We start from the raw sequence: 15,658 nt of genomic DNA, 5'->3' as shown, positions 1-15,658 counted from the left end.
GGTGGCACAGCGGGTTGGGTGCAGCGCTGTGAGGCTGTCTGTGGCCTCTGCAGTGTGGGTTAGATTCCCGGCCAGCCAGGGAGATTCCCACATGGCTCAGCAGACCTCTACTGTCGTGCCCTTTACTCCCCTCAGCAGTGTATTGTGGTAGTCTGCCTGTTCTGCTCTCTGCTCTCTCTCTGGTAAATCCTCTCACCCTCCCGTGCCTCTGGCCTGTACCCCAGCTCTTGTATTAAAAAATTAATCTTTTAAAAAAAAAAATTACAAAAAGATCCAGCAGACAGTACATGCCTCCTGATGGAAGAGTAAAACCGCACCAATGAGGCAGTCTTTTCAAATGAAACAAACAAAAAAAATCTGAAACTAAGTCTCTAGATTTAACTACCAATGAACAAATACTGCTGACAGAGGATGTTAAATTATTCCATATGGATGAAATCAGTGAAATTCAGACAGAAAGAAACCCTGTAGGGTTAACTACCCAGTTCTGCTTACAAATAAATCACCAGGAGAAAAAAATGGGAAGGAAAGGGGAGAACCTATATATCACTGGTTCTCAAACTGAGGTGTCTGCCCCCATGGTCATCTGGCAAACTCTGGGCACAATTTTCTGGCTGTCACTACTGGGAAGGGTATGCTGCCAGCATCGAGCGCGGAGAGGTCAGAGTAGTTACTACACACCCAGTTATGCACAGGTCAGTCCCCTACAACAAAGAATTATTGGGTCCGAAATACCAATAGTGCTGAGGTTGAAGCACTGATTTATACAAAAGAGAGGCAGCAATTAATCACAATGTATGGATCTTCTTTGACTCCTGATTCAAAGCAACAAATGGTTAAAAAAAACCCAAAAATTTAAATCAAACTGATGAGGTATCTGATGATAAAGAATTAACAAAACTGTGCCTCCCCGGTGGCGCAGCGGTTGAGCACTAGGTTGCGAAGCTGCCCGCAGCCTCTGCAGTGCCGGTTCGATCCCCAGCTGCTCCCCGGCCACCGGGGGAGGGTCCCACATGGCGCGCAGACCTCTCCTGCCACCCGCTGTTCCCCTCAGCAGTGTACTTTGGTCCTTCTGCCTGCTCTGCTCCCTGCTCTGGCTCTGGTGAATTCTCTCACCCTCCCGCGCTTCTGACTGTACCCAGTGCATGTATAAACAAAACAAAACAAACAAATAAATAAATAAAAAGAATTAACAAAACTAGTTCAGATCTTACATATATTTCCTACATCTATCAAAACACTAGCAGGGGGTCTTATTTTTAAGCTAAACTCTACTAAAGATAATGTGTGCTGTCATAATGGGTTTTTTTGGAGCCAGGCTCTTCTGTAGCTATCACATAACACTATTCCTGTGTCATACTATCAACTTGACATCCTGGTATCTTCTCTGAAACCCTAAGTTTTTGGAGGATAAGGAGCTGTGTAAGTACTTTTTACTCTTTAGCACTATGCCAGGTACATGTCAACAACATATAAAAGAGAAAAAAAAATTGGCTAATTTATAGCTTCTGGATCTGAAGTCTTATGAGTACTGAGAGTACCATGATACCTAAGAGTAAAATGGATCTGAATAATCATCGCGTTCATAGCAAAGATGACATAACAAGCCCAGAAGTACGTATGTTCATTCAAAATTAGTATTGGAAGTGTTCTGTAATCTTGCTCTAGTCTGAGGCAAAGTTTTTGCTTCTTCTATTAGAAACACATTTCTTCAATACTTCCATTCTGTCAGGCAATTACACTGTATGCATGCTAGCAGTCAAAGAAAGCCTTTTGAGTCAGGACCACCTTCAAGGCAACAGACTAGTGAGATGGGCAAGGCTAGACCTGCATTCTAGGAGCTACTGTCTAATATAAGGGACGATATAGGTATACAAAAGCTCAAGGTAAAACTTGGTAGGTTTGAAGAAATCTACCTAACCAGGTGTGAGATAAGGTGCTACACAGATATGAAATTTGAGTGAAACCCTGAAATATGGACATGACATTCAAAGGGAGTATGTATACTTTGCAGGGGAAGAGGTTGGATCCTCAGGTAGAATAACATGAGAGAATTGGTCATGAGAAAGAATAAAGGGTTGAATTAAAGCACAGGAAAGGGTAGAAAGAAATAGAAGATGTACTGGTTGCAGCTATAGTTTGAAAGGTTTTGAATTACAAAATACAAAGACTGTATTAATATGGTTGGCAATGGGAAATCATGTATGCTTTCTGGACAAGGGAAATTGACTTTACTCATTTTATTAGGAATGTAAGCTAGTGGCAACCATTTTTTTAAAAAAAGATTTCTTGGGCCTCCCCTGGTGGTGCAGCGGTTGAGCGCTGGGCTGCGAAGCTTCCCGTAGCCTTTGCAGCGCCAGTTCGAACCACATGGCACGCAGACCTCTCCTTCCTCATCCCTCTGCTCTGCTCCCCGCTCTGGCTCTGGTGAATTCTCTCACCCTCCCGCGCTTCTGACTGTACCCAGTGCTTGCATAAATAAAACAAACAAACAAATAAATAAATATTTCTTTTTATTTATGCATACAAGAGCTGGGTTATAGGCCAGAGGTGCAGCGGATGAGAGGATTCACCAGAGACGAAGTGGGGAGCAGAACAGGCGGATCTACTGAAATACACTGCTGAGGGGAGCAGAGGTCTGCTGTGCCATGTGGGTGAGCTCCCTGGCAAGGGATTGAACTCATGTGGCAGTGGCTGGCGATAGCTTGATAGAACTGAGACTTAATCTCTACACACCAACAAGGCCCCTGGCAACCATTTTGGAAAGCAATCTGGATTTACTTTAAAAGACTAAAAAGGGAAATACTCTATGATCCAGCAATCTCACTCTTGGGCATCTATCCAAAAAACATAAAACCAGAAACTCAAAATATTATGATCTCTACAATGTTTATGGCAGCATTATGTACAAAAGCTAGGATCCTAGAGTCCACCTAAGTGTCCACTAAAAGAGGATCAGATTAAGATGTGGTATATCCACACAATGAAATACCATTCAGCCACAAGGAAAGACAAAATATAGCAATTTAGAGTAAAATGGATGAAGGTGGAAGAAATTATAGCAAAGTCAGTCCAAATGACAAAGACAAATATCGAACATTTAGTGGATGATTTGACCAAGCAAAATACTTACATAAAATATTAGTGGGTATTAAAAAACAAAGGGGATTTCTGAGGTTAAGAAGGTGGGTGAGGGAGAAAGGATCAAAACAGCATAATGGATAGTGGTGGAAAACATAAATAAACGGAAGTGTTTAGAAAAAGGAATAAAAATGGTATCAGGTGCTCCATTGATGGAACAAGTCAAAGATGCTGACAAAATAATGTCAGACCACTAATGGTACCTGGTGGAGGCGGGGAGTGGGGGTATTTCACAAAGAATTTAATTCCTCTATCTTTGCAAAAGGGAAACATACATAATACACATAATACCCCTCTGGTTTTCAAGGCCCCCCATATCTGGCCCTAGACAACCTAGTCACATTTACCCTGTGTGATTCTGTAGCACAGTTTTCCCTTCAGTCAACCTGTTGGTCTTCACAAGAATCACAGCTGTCCCAACAGCCATCTCCTTCCCCTTGCTCTATACTTTGTCCTAATCACCTCTCTAGGATCCAGCTCGTTCTTAGAACAACAAAGCCTTCTGAAGGTCTGTATCCATTATTTTTCTCTGAATGTGTTTGCTGAAAAATAACCGTAATATTTTGCACTTAAAAATTTCTCAAAAAATAATCCATTTCCCCAGCTGGCTTGTGAAAGTTCTTTGAGGGCAAAAGCCAGATAGATTCAGTAAATGCCATCATCTACATGGAACAAAATCAAGACTGATGGAAAAACTGTAGGCTGCAGGTATGTCAGCCGGATTTGTACTACCATTATCTACTTTCATAAATTACTTGTTCTCAACAACCAGGAGAAAAATATACTGTTCAATGCAAAGGTCTCTAACTAAATGTTCCTTAACAATGGGGACAAAAACCAAAATGAGAATGCAGAAGGTGAGGGGGTTAAGGAATATCTGTACAGTGCTTTATTATTTGCCTAAAAGTAAAAAATGTTTCAGCATCATCAGTGTGCTAACATTTTTAATACAAGATCTCATTTATGTTTCTCATAAAGACTACCTTAAACATGACCCTAACTATAATTTTATTTTTTTATTATAAAGGTTTTTTTTTAAAGATTTATTTATTTATATTTTATTTATACAAGCACTGGGTACAGTCAGAAGTGCGGGAGGGCGAGAGAATTCACCAGAGCCAGAGCGGGGAGCAGAACAGGTAGAAGGACTGAAGTACACTGCTGAAGGGAGCAGCCGGGGATCGAACCGGTGCTGCAGAGGCTGCGGACAGCCTCGCAACCCAGCACTCAACCGCTGCGCCACCGGGGAGGCCCTATAATTAATTTTATATGACCAGTATTGTTAAGATGGATTATTCTCAGGACAGAAATGTTCTACATAGCACTAGCCTATAGAAAAATAATGGAAGTTACAAATGTGAGTTACATGTCTTATTTAAAATTTTCTAGGGGGCCTCCCCGGTGGTGCAGCGGTTGAGCGCTGGGTTGCGAAGCTGCCCGCAGCCTCTGGGGTGCCGGTTCGATCCCCAGCTGCTCCCCGGCCAGCGGAGGAGGGTCCCACATGGCGTGCAGACCTCTTCTGCCGCCCGCTGCTCCCCTCAGCAGTGTGCTTCGGTCCTTCTGCCTGCTCTGCTCCCCGCTCTGGTGAATTCTCCCACCCTCCCGCGCTTCTGACTGTACCCAGTGCATGTATAAACAAACAAACAAACAAATAAATAAATAAATAACACATGCCTCTATTAAAAAAAAATTAAAAAAAAAAAAGATTTAAGGACATATGCCTCAGTAACGTCTTTAAAGACACATCACCCAAAGCAGTGATAGTGAAGGCAAAGATAAACAGCTGGGACTACATCAAATTAAAGAGCTTCTGCACAGCAAAAGAGACAGTAACCAAAATAAAGAGATACCCACCAATTGGGAGAAAATTTTTGCACACAACACTAATGATAAAGGGCTGATCACAAAAATCTACGAAGAGCTGATGAGACTCAACAACAACAAAGAAAATAACCCAGTCAAAAAATGGGCAGAAGAGCTAAAAAGAAACTTCTCCAAAGAGGAAATGCAAATGGCCAACAGGCATATGAAAAAATGTTCAACATCACTGTAATCAGGGAAATGCAAATCAAAACTACCATGAGATACCATCTTACACCAGTGAGAATGGCACATATTAAAAAAACTAACAACAACAAATGTTGGCGAGGATGTGGAGAAAAAACTCTCCTGCACTGCTGGTGGGAGTGCAAACTGGTCCAACCACTATGGAAAGCTGTGTGGAGATTCCTCAACCTGCTGAAGATGGAACTTCCATATGATCCAGCAATTCCACTCCTATGTATTTACCCAAAGGACACAGAAACATTAATTCAAAAGGGCACCTATGTTTACAGCAGCACTATTTACAATAGCTAAGCTATGGCAACAACCCAAATACCCCAAAACAGACGACTGATCAAGAAGATGTGGTACATATACACAATGGAATATTACTCAGCAATCAAAAAAGATAAACTCATGCAATTTGCAGCAACATGGATGGAGCTGGAAGGGATGATGCTCAGCAAAATGAGCCAGAAAGAAAAGGAAAAATAACAGGTGGTCTCACCCATAGCAGGAATTTAGAATACTTAAATAAGGGACCAGGAAAAAGACTAATTATAATAAAGTAAAAATCAAAATCAAGGGCCTCCCTGGTGGTGCAAGGGGTTAAGTACCGCACTACGAAGCAATCTGAAGCCTCTGTAGCATGGGTTCAATCCCCGACCCACCAGGGAGCAACCCACATGGCGCAGCATACATCTCCTGTCTCCCCGCTACTCCCCTCAGCAATATATTTCACTCAGTCTGCCTGTGAGAAAATTTTTGCACACAACACTAATGATAAAGGACTGATCACAAAAATCTACAAAGAGCTGATGAGACTCAACAAAAACAAAGTAAATAACCCAGTCAAAAAATGGGCAGGAGAGCTCTTTGTAGATTTTTGTGATCAGTCCTTTATCATTAGTGTTGTGCTGCATCTCTGGCCTGTACCCCAGCTCTTATATGCATAAATAAATAAATCTTTAAAAAAAAAATCAAAATCAACAAGCAACTATAAACCAGAGACACACTACAGGGAAGGGGAAAAGGAGGGGTTTTGACAAGGGGGGGGGGGGTGGTGGGAATTGTATAGGGACTGTAACCAAGATGAAAATGCATACATTGTGCAAAAATGAAAAAATGATGTAAAAATATATAAAATTAAAAAAATACATAAAAATAAGACCACCAGAAAAAACTAAATAACAATGATTTATTTTGGGCCTCCCCAGCGGTGTAGCAGGGTTGAGTGCAGTGCTGTACAGCTGTCTGCAGCCTCTGCAGCGCAGGTTCGATTCCTGGCAGCGGAGAAACCCACATGGCACAGCAGACCTTTCCTATCTCGCCCGCTGCTCCCCTCAGCAGCGTCTTCAGCCTGTTCTGCTCCCCGCTCTGTCTCTGGTGAATCCTCTCACCCTCCCACACATCTGGCCTATACCCCGGTTCTTATATAAATAAATTAATCTTAAAACAAATAATTTATTTTATTTATACAAGAACTGGGGTACAGGCCAGATATGCAGGAGGGTGAGAGGATTCACTACAGACAGAGTGGGGAACAGAACAGGCAGACTGAGTGAAATACACTGCTGAGGGGAGCAGCGGGCAAGACAGGAGAGGTCTGCTGCACCATGTGGGTTGCTCTGTGACCAGTGGGGATCAAACCGGCACTGCAGAGGCTGCGGATAGCTTCACAGCGCTGCGCTCAACCGCCTGCACCACCAGGGAGGCCCATGATTTATTTTTAGAAAGACTTCACTTATTTATACATAGAAGAACTGGAGTGTGTGTCAGAGGTGCGGGAGGCAAGCGGATTCACCAGAGACAGAGTAGGAAGCAGAACAGGCAGATCTACTGAAATACACTGCTAAGGGGAGCAGCAGGTGAGAGAGGAGAGGTTGCTTCGCCATGTGGGTTTAGCTCCCTGGCCAGGAATCAAACTCAGGCCAGGCCAGAGTGGTGATAGCATGACAGCGCTGAGATTTAACCCCTACCCCACCAAGGAGGCCCTAGTATGTGTTTAAAATCTATAGTATACCTCAACTTGAACTAGTTACACTAAGCTCAATAGCCACATATAGCTAGGGGCTACTGTAATGAACAGGATAGCACTATTGCTCTGAACTCAAAATATGGTCCAAGGGCCAGCAGTAATGAAATGACCTTGGAACTTGTTAAAAATACAGAATTTCAGGTCCCAAACTTGACCTACAGAATCAGAATTTATAATTTAACTGATTCCCCAACAGGTTTCATATTATTAAAGTTTGATGATACTATCATTACTTTCTTATCATTACTTTCCATATGCTTTTCAAATGTTTTCCAGGCCATAAAGGTTCCCAAATAAATACCCAAAGAGAGATGATGGTAACTCCAAATGCTGGAGTTAACAGAGAAAACAGAAGTCCAAATTGGTGACATTCTTGGGTAAAATAGCAAAGGATGAAAAACAAAATATTCCCAAGTTGTAAATGTTAATGCCTGTCCTGCCAGAGAAGCATTACATAATCCCAAATTATTTAGATATCTTTAATAATAAACCTGGAGGAGGAAAAACATTTAATCTCTGAGCTCTGTGGGGTTTATAGCATAAAATAATTTGAGGATCATGAAAAATTCATCTTGTCTCTGTCATAAATTTGAGAACTTAAAATGTTAAAAACTGCTTATAAATAACCAAGTCCAACCTAAGACAGGCCACGGAATTATAAGCCAGGTAAACTACAGAACTGATTGGTACAAGGGAGTACAAATTGAAACCAACTGTGCTGCCAGGGATCTGAGTGACAGAGAAGTCTCTCACTGTGAAAAAACACATGGCATAAAGTTCATGAACATCAGCCTGTGCTCAGGTATTTAATTGCAGTTGCTTCTGTATAAAGAGAAAAATCAGATACCAAGTACTAAGGCCACCACCAGTCTCTCCCATACACTGCTTAGCAATCTCGGTACATTCCCTCATCTAACTTCCTCGAAGAGAAGGAATCTGTCCTCTGATAGGTCTCTCTAGTCATTTCCTAGAGCTGTGTTCTCCTATAACCCCTTCCCTCCCCCAATCTCTTGCCCCTTCCCTTATCTGACACTCTGCCATGCTTTTTAGGTTTTGTCAATTCTCCTTTTTGTGGACCAATGCCACTTTAAAAAAGGGATTTTACATTTACTTTGGGAACATAACCTTCTTTTAGGTAAAGCTTATTTATAGAAATCTGAAAAAGGAGGCACATGAAAGATTTTTACAAGTTGTTTGCAATTCCTATGTCTACAGATAATCACCAGCACCTTGAAGTTATTTTGTTTTGGTTCCTTTTTTGGTATATACATTTTTAAACAGATAAGATCATTTATAATTTGTGTATACTTGTACTTGGTTTTGCTCTCCTGTCTTAAGCAGCTGTGTATCCGTACTAAAAAGGACTACACTTCCTTTTAGCTCCGTGGGTCCTGTTCGGTTCACAGACACCATTTACCAAGAACTACACAGGCCAACCCAATATGACACCCATAGTTTTCTTGCAGCTTCTTTTCTCCCATGGCTCCTGTCTTTCCTAGGTCTCTCTTTGTCTCCAAGACCTCCTCCACCAGCCCCCCGCCCCGAGCAAATCAAGGCTCTGTTCTTTTCTCTGTAGCCAATGTTTTTTTTTTTTTTAAATGTGTGTGTGTAAGATTTTTTTTTTAATTTTTTATTTATACAAGAGCTGGAGTTCAGACCAGGGGCGCGGGAAGGTGAGAGGATTCACCAGAGACAGAGCAGGGAGTGGAACAGGCAGAAGGACCGAAGTACACTGCTGAGGGGAGCAGCGGGCGAGACAGGAGAGGTCTGCCTTGCTATGTGAGACTCTCCCTGGCCGGCTGGGAATGGAACCAGCATTGCAGAGGCTGTGGACAGCTTCACAGTGCTGTGTTCAACCCACTGCGCCACTGGGAAGGCCCTGTAGCCACTGTTTTTGTTAGCCTTTTCTACACTGAGGTCTTTCAAATTCACCACCTGCAATCCCAGTTTCACTTCCTAAAGGATATGTATCTAAGTAGATGTTTGGCTATCACTTTCAACTCAGTGGCACTACATAAGGAATAAAGAAACCTGTACTCTAGTCCCTAATCCATTACTAACGAATAAATGAGTCACAAACTGGTTCACAGTCCTTTGGACCATGGTGCAACACATAAAAGGGAACTCTGAAGAACAGATCTTTCCTGGATTCTTCATCATTTCAATAAAAAGAGTAAGGGTGGCGCAGTGCTATCATGCTATCACTACTGCGGCCTCAGTTTGATCCCTGGCCAGGAAGCAAACTGGCAAATGGTGCAGCAGACCTCTCCTGTCTCGCCCACTGCTCCCCCCTCAGCAGTGTATTTTGGTGGGCCGCCTGTTCCCTACTCTGTCTCTGATGAATCCTCTCAGCCCCCAAACCTCTGGCCTGTACCACAGTTCTTCTATATTCATAAATAAATCAATCTTAAAAAAAAAAACAAAACAAAAAAACAACTTTTCCAGGAAGCACCAAAAAACCTCACTAAATAGGAATACTATTACCCATATCTATGACTGGAAAGGTCAGGATATAACGTAAAAAGAACTAGCATATTTATAAAGTTATTCTCAATGTTTGAAAAATAAATAATAATAATATTAAGCAATTAAATTTATAAAAAAAGGTGACCTACTAAATGTTAACATAAAGCCATAATATAGTATTATATGATCACAAACAACTAAAACAGAAGAGAATCCAGAAACAACTTCTCACATATAAAAAGCTATTTAAAATTAATGGCAGGCCTCCCTGGTGGTGCAAGGCGTTAAGATGCAACCTATGAAGCTATCCACAGCCACTGCAGCATGAGTTTGATCCCCGGTCAGGGAGATATCCACATGGCACAGCAGACCTCTCCTGACTCACCCGCTGCTCCCATCAGCAGTGTATTTCAGTCAGTATGCCTGTTCTGTTCCCTACTCTGTCTCTGGTGAATCCTCTCACCCCCCCACCTCTGGCCTGTACCCCAGCTCTTGTATGTATAATAAATCCTAAAAAAAATAAAATACAGGGCCTCTCCGGTGGTGCAGTGGTTGAGCGCTGGTTGCGAAGCTGCCAGCAGCCTCTGCAGTGCCGGTTCGATCCCCGGCTGCTCCCCGGCCACCGGAGGAGGGTCTCGCATGGCGCGCAGACCTCTCCTGCCGTCCGCTGCTCCCCTCAGCAGTGTACTTAGGTCCTTCTGCCTGCTCTGCTCCCCGCTCTGGCTCTGGTGAATTCTCTCACCTTCCCTCGCTTCTGACTGTACCCAATGCTTGTATAAATAAATAAATAAATAAATAAATAATCTTAAAAAAAAAAAATGGTGAAAAAATAAAATTAATGGTGAAAAGAGGATCATTTCACAAAAGACGCCAGAAAAAAAGTATTTGGGAAAAAATTGAGTTATATATTTAATCTATCTAGAATATATTCTATTGTGGTATAAGATAGAAACTTGAAAAATATTCATGATTAGTCTTCTGATCTCAGAATGAAGAAGGCTTTGTGATTAGATGCGTAAGTAATAAGAGAAATGGGAAATAATTGAAATTTTGACCACCTTCAAATAAAAAATAATTTTTTTAAATAAATTTATCTTTTCTTAAAAGATTTATTTATACAAGAACTGGGGTACAGGCCAGATGTGTGGGAGGGTGAGAGGATTCACCAGAGACAGAGTGGGAAATAGAACAGGCAGACTAATGAAATACACTGCTGAGGGGAGCAGCGGGTGAGACAGGGAGAGGTCTGCCGCGCCATGTGGGATTCTCACCAGTGGCTGGGATTGAACCCACACTGCAGAGGCTGTGGACAGCTTCATAGTGCAGCGCTCAACGGCCTACGCCACCAGAGGAGGCCCTAAAAAATAAATTTTGTGACCAAAACCTTGCTGAAAAAATTAAAAAGAAAATGGTCAAGAAAAAAGTGTATATTATATGATGATTAATACTCTTATAATAAATAATCTACTAAAAAAATAAAGTTGGGTAAAGGTCAAAAATAGAGGACTCATATAAGTACAAATGGCAGATAAATAAGAAAAAAATGCAATCAAGAAATTTTAATATTCAAATTAAAAATTTACATTAATTCCACTTCAGACTTATCCCAGAAATAACGGGAGATAAACACCGAGATCGTAAGAACATTAATCAAGGTGAATGATTAGAACATAAAAATGCAACCATAAGTGAATGGTTAAACATAATACATGATGACTTGGTCACAGAATCATAGATTATGGATACTAAAAGGAGAAAAGTGTTCATTTTAATCACTTGGAAAAATGATTAAGAGTTAATGTAGGGCCTCCCTGGTGGCACAAGGGTTTAAGACCCTTGTGAAGCAAGGTCATAGCAACCTATGAAGCTGTCCACAGCCACTGCAGCACGAGTTCTATCCCTGGCCAGGGAGCTACCCACATGGTGCAGCAGACCTTTCCCGACTCTCCCGCTGCCATCCTCAGCAGTGTATTTCAGTGAATCCGCCTGTTCTGCTCCCTATCCCAGTTCTTGTATGCATAAATAAATCTTTAACAACAACAACAAAAGAACCTCCCCCTTTGCTGTGCCTCCTCTGATGACTGAATAAAGAGCTCTAACTTAAAAAAAAAAAGAAAGAAAGAAAGAAAGAAAGAAAGTTAATGTAGGGGTGAGGGGGCAAAGAGTTAATGTAGGTTCTCCAATCAGAGACCTGTATACCAATTCTGATTCTTCTATTTATTAGTAGTGTGACCTAGAGTGAGACATTCCCTTCACAGGCTATCGTTAAAGATTAAATAAAATAATACATGTAGAGACTGGCTTCTAGGCTCCTCCATATCCTTATAGACCACTCCAGAAGGGACTGAATACATGTAGTTGAAAAATTTATGCGATTTCATGCTATCACCAAAAGACCTGAGTTTGATCTTTGATCCCCGGCCAGGGAGCTGGCCCACATGGCACCGCAGAACTCTTATCTCCCCCTCTACTCCCCTCAGCAGTGTATTTCAGCAGATCCGCCTGTTCTGCTCCCCACTCTGTCTCTGGTGAGTCCTCTCACCTGCCCTGCACCTCTGTCCTACCCCCTAGTTCTTCTAGGGAAAAACAAACAAAAATCAAACTAAACAAAAAAAGATCTAATAAATTACTGAATTTCTTGATGGATGAAGATAGCAAAAAATTGACAGAAACAGGTGACTGACCAGCTTCAAGGATGGACCAAAAAAAGGTCCAAAAAGGACAGAATAGTGTCCCAGGTTGGTTTCTCCATCCAGCATATTGCTGTCATACTAAATCTCCCTGAACAGAGGCTCAAAAGCTCACTATAGCCGGGGTATATGGAATCAACTCTAACCTCTCAACTTTACTCTCAGAGCTGTGGTAGTTCCCATACCTTCCACCTGCAAATATTCAGAAGGCGTCTTCCATATAAGTACCTACTGTCTTGCCCCCTCCCAGTTCAAGCCATCCCTTAGAGCAAAATTTTTTCAACTTTGACCAGTGCAGGCTAACCTCAAGTTTGCTTTGTTTTCGCTATAATAAACTGCTTTATGTCTGTTTTTTCCCCAAATGGATTGTTAGCCTGTATCTTCTATAGCAATGAATACAAGAGTCAGAAACAAAATAAAAACAAAAAACAATACAGTTAGGTAACAGCAGACATGCAATATGGGTGTCACTATCATATGAAACATGCGTAAATGGTTCCTATACATGACAATAGCAGGAAGGGTACACGGAAAAACAAAACATTTATGCCAAATGGAAGTTTAGCTATATGAGTTCATTTCCTTTATTGCTGTCATTTCTTAAACAGAGAAAAATATAAAGTACTAACAATACAATTATAGATTGGATTTTAAAAATAAAACCTGCCATGTAAAATAAGTCAATCATGAGTATACTAATTTATTAATATGTTAAGACTATATAATTTAATCACCTGATAAGGCTGTACAGCAAATATGTTAGGTACTTCCCAAAAGAAAACAGCCAAAATAACCACTACAGAGGTCAGTCATTTGGAAAGATTAATATAAAATATACATGCATACAAAAAGACGTGTACTGAGAATAAAACAGTAGAGAAGGGAGGTTTCCAGGATTCTATTTTATAAATACCACAACTTTTTTTGTTTAATATACTTCTGTCCTGAACAACTGATAGTTACTGTCTACACTCTTGGCAATAGACAGCAGCCCCAAGTCTCCATGAGCTTCCGTAAGACACAGCAATTCTGTAACAGTCTGACGTGAAGGTTACCAACCTAGTCTTCAGACTTACTAGACGTCACCAGACATCATTAGAAGGCAGAGAAGAGGGGAGCTATCTTGCAGCTTTCTTTTTTCTAGATCTTTAAATTAAAAGATGGTCTTTACCCAGGAGAACGAAAAACCTAGTCCAGTATTCTGCTGTAGAGAACATTAAGTGCCATTATGACAAGAGAAGAAAGGAATTAAAAATAAGTAATCCGTTCCTTCTGAGAATGAAAGGAAAAGCTAAATGACTTTTATTAGATGCAGGACATTAGCCAAAAATAATAAAAATTATTCACTCTCTGCAGCAAAAGTGAGGTTTAAAAGTCAAGATAATATAACCATTTGATTCTGCTGTTCCTGAAAATACATACACCATCATTTTATCTGAGAAATTAAGATACATTAAAGCAAACTATCATGGCCATTAATAACTGTAAATAAGTACCAGGAAAGCTGCAGATTACAATAAGAGGATGACTCAGTCTGAGAAGCAGAAAACTATTAGTGACTATTTCAGAGTGATGGGAAACAAAAATAATTTTTAATCTGAAGTAGCACTCACCAATACAGTTAGGGGTACACCTCTCTCTTCACAGTTCTCTGCTATTATCTTTAAAGAGCAGTGGGGATTTTTTATGTGTGTGTGGAGAAACAGTTAAAAGGAAAATGAAATTTTACTTTATATATAAAAAAAAGTTAGGAGCATCCCAGGTTTTGTTAACAATTACTTTCTCCAATTTTTAATACTAAATGGTACAGTCAAAACTAAAAAATATTCAACAGCTACTTGAAAAAAAATCTAAGGAGTTTTGAATCTAGGAAATACTGAGAAAATCTTTGTAATGACAACAATGAAAGTACCAGGGAAGGTGCTCTTTGCTTCAAAGAGTAGAAATGCTAAACTAATAATTTTTTCATCAAAAGGTATTTACTGTTGTATACAAAGGTATGAATTTCCATTACAATTACTAAAAACAAAACAAAGCACAACACCCAAACTTCTCTCACTGCAGAGGCTCAGGAAGAGCCTCATTTGGCAGTAAGAAAGGAAAAAAAAAAAAATAGCAATATAAAGTTTAATCATGCTGACGGGGTTAAATGGACTTCCTACCACTGGGCACAAGGATGCTGAAACGGGTGAAGAAGAGTTTCAAGGAAAGGAGTTAGTCAAGCTGAATCTTATAAAATGATGAGACAGACCTCGTTAGGCAAACTATAGTAGAGAGCACATCTCACAGAGCGAAGAGTATATGGGGAAAACTTAAATGTGTATGGAATTAAATAATTTTTTTGTAAAAGAAATTCAATGTAACTAAGAAGAATTCTACTAATCCATCTCAAATGTATTACTACGACCTAGTTTCAGAGGCCATGATTAAGGGTACCCTATTTATTTTACTTATCGACTATAAATATCTACAAAGCAAAACAAAGTTTATCTGGGAGTCTACAAGTTGGTGCCACAATACTGACTGGAGGCTGCCTCCCAAGCACATGATGTCTCTCTCTGCTTTCTACAGTCTGAATGATACTTTTGCTGGCATGTGGCACCCTGATGCCTCACTTCTATTCTCCCAAGGGTGACTCTGCCAGGAGTCAGAGCACAGGTAATTCTGATATACAATCTCTGCTTGGAAGTGACTGACCTAGAATACAATAGTTTACCCTAAATACAGGTGTACATACATCCAAGCTACTCAAATACCTATAGTTTTCTTATTATAAGAATGTTTTAATTCTTTAGAATGAACAACTGTTTTACTCATTTAGATAAAAATCTACAAAGCCCACCTCAAAACATATAAGCAATAATGGGATATATGATTCAAGTTGTAAAGTTTTCACCTCTAACATGGTGCCACCAATGTAAAAAGATCTCTCTAGGAGGTAATGGACAAGCTCACATATGACAGAAGGAAAAAGAAAAAAAGGGGAGAGAGAAGGTCATATAGGAGAGAGTGAACTCATTTTTTCGCAGTATGTCTCAGTGACCACATGGTCAATACTCTATATATAACTCACTGTCTCTCTAACTCACTTCTCACACATGAAGGCTACTTGGTAGAACCAGGAGCATTTTTCTATGATAAAAAGGATGTTTTGTAAGGTCAATTTTTTTTGAAGATTTATTTTTATTTATACAAGAACTGGGGTACAGGCCCAAGGTGTGGGAGGATGAGAGAATTCACCAGAGACAGAGTGGGGAGTAGAACATGAGACAGGAGAGAT

Source organism: Talpa europaea (genome assembly GCF_964194135.1).
Source record: "Talpa europaea genome assembly, chromosome: 16".
Taxonomy (NCBI): Eukaryota; Metazoa; Chordata; class Mammalia; order Eulipotyphla; family Talpidae; genus Talpa; species Talpa europaea.
The sequence above is the reverse complement of the archived record's forward strand: the minus strand, read 5'-3'. Positions refer to the sequence as shown.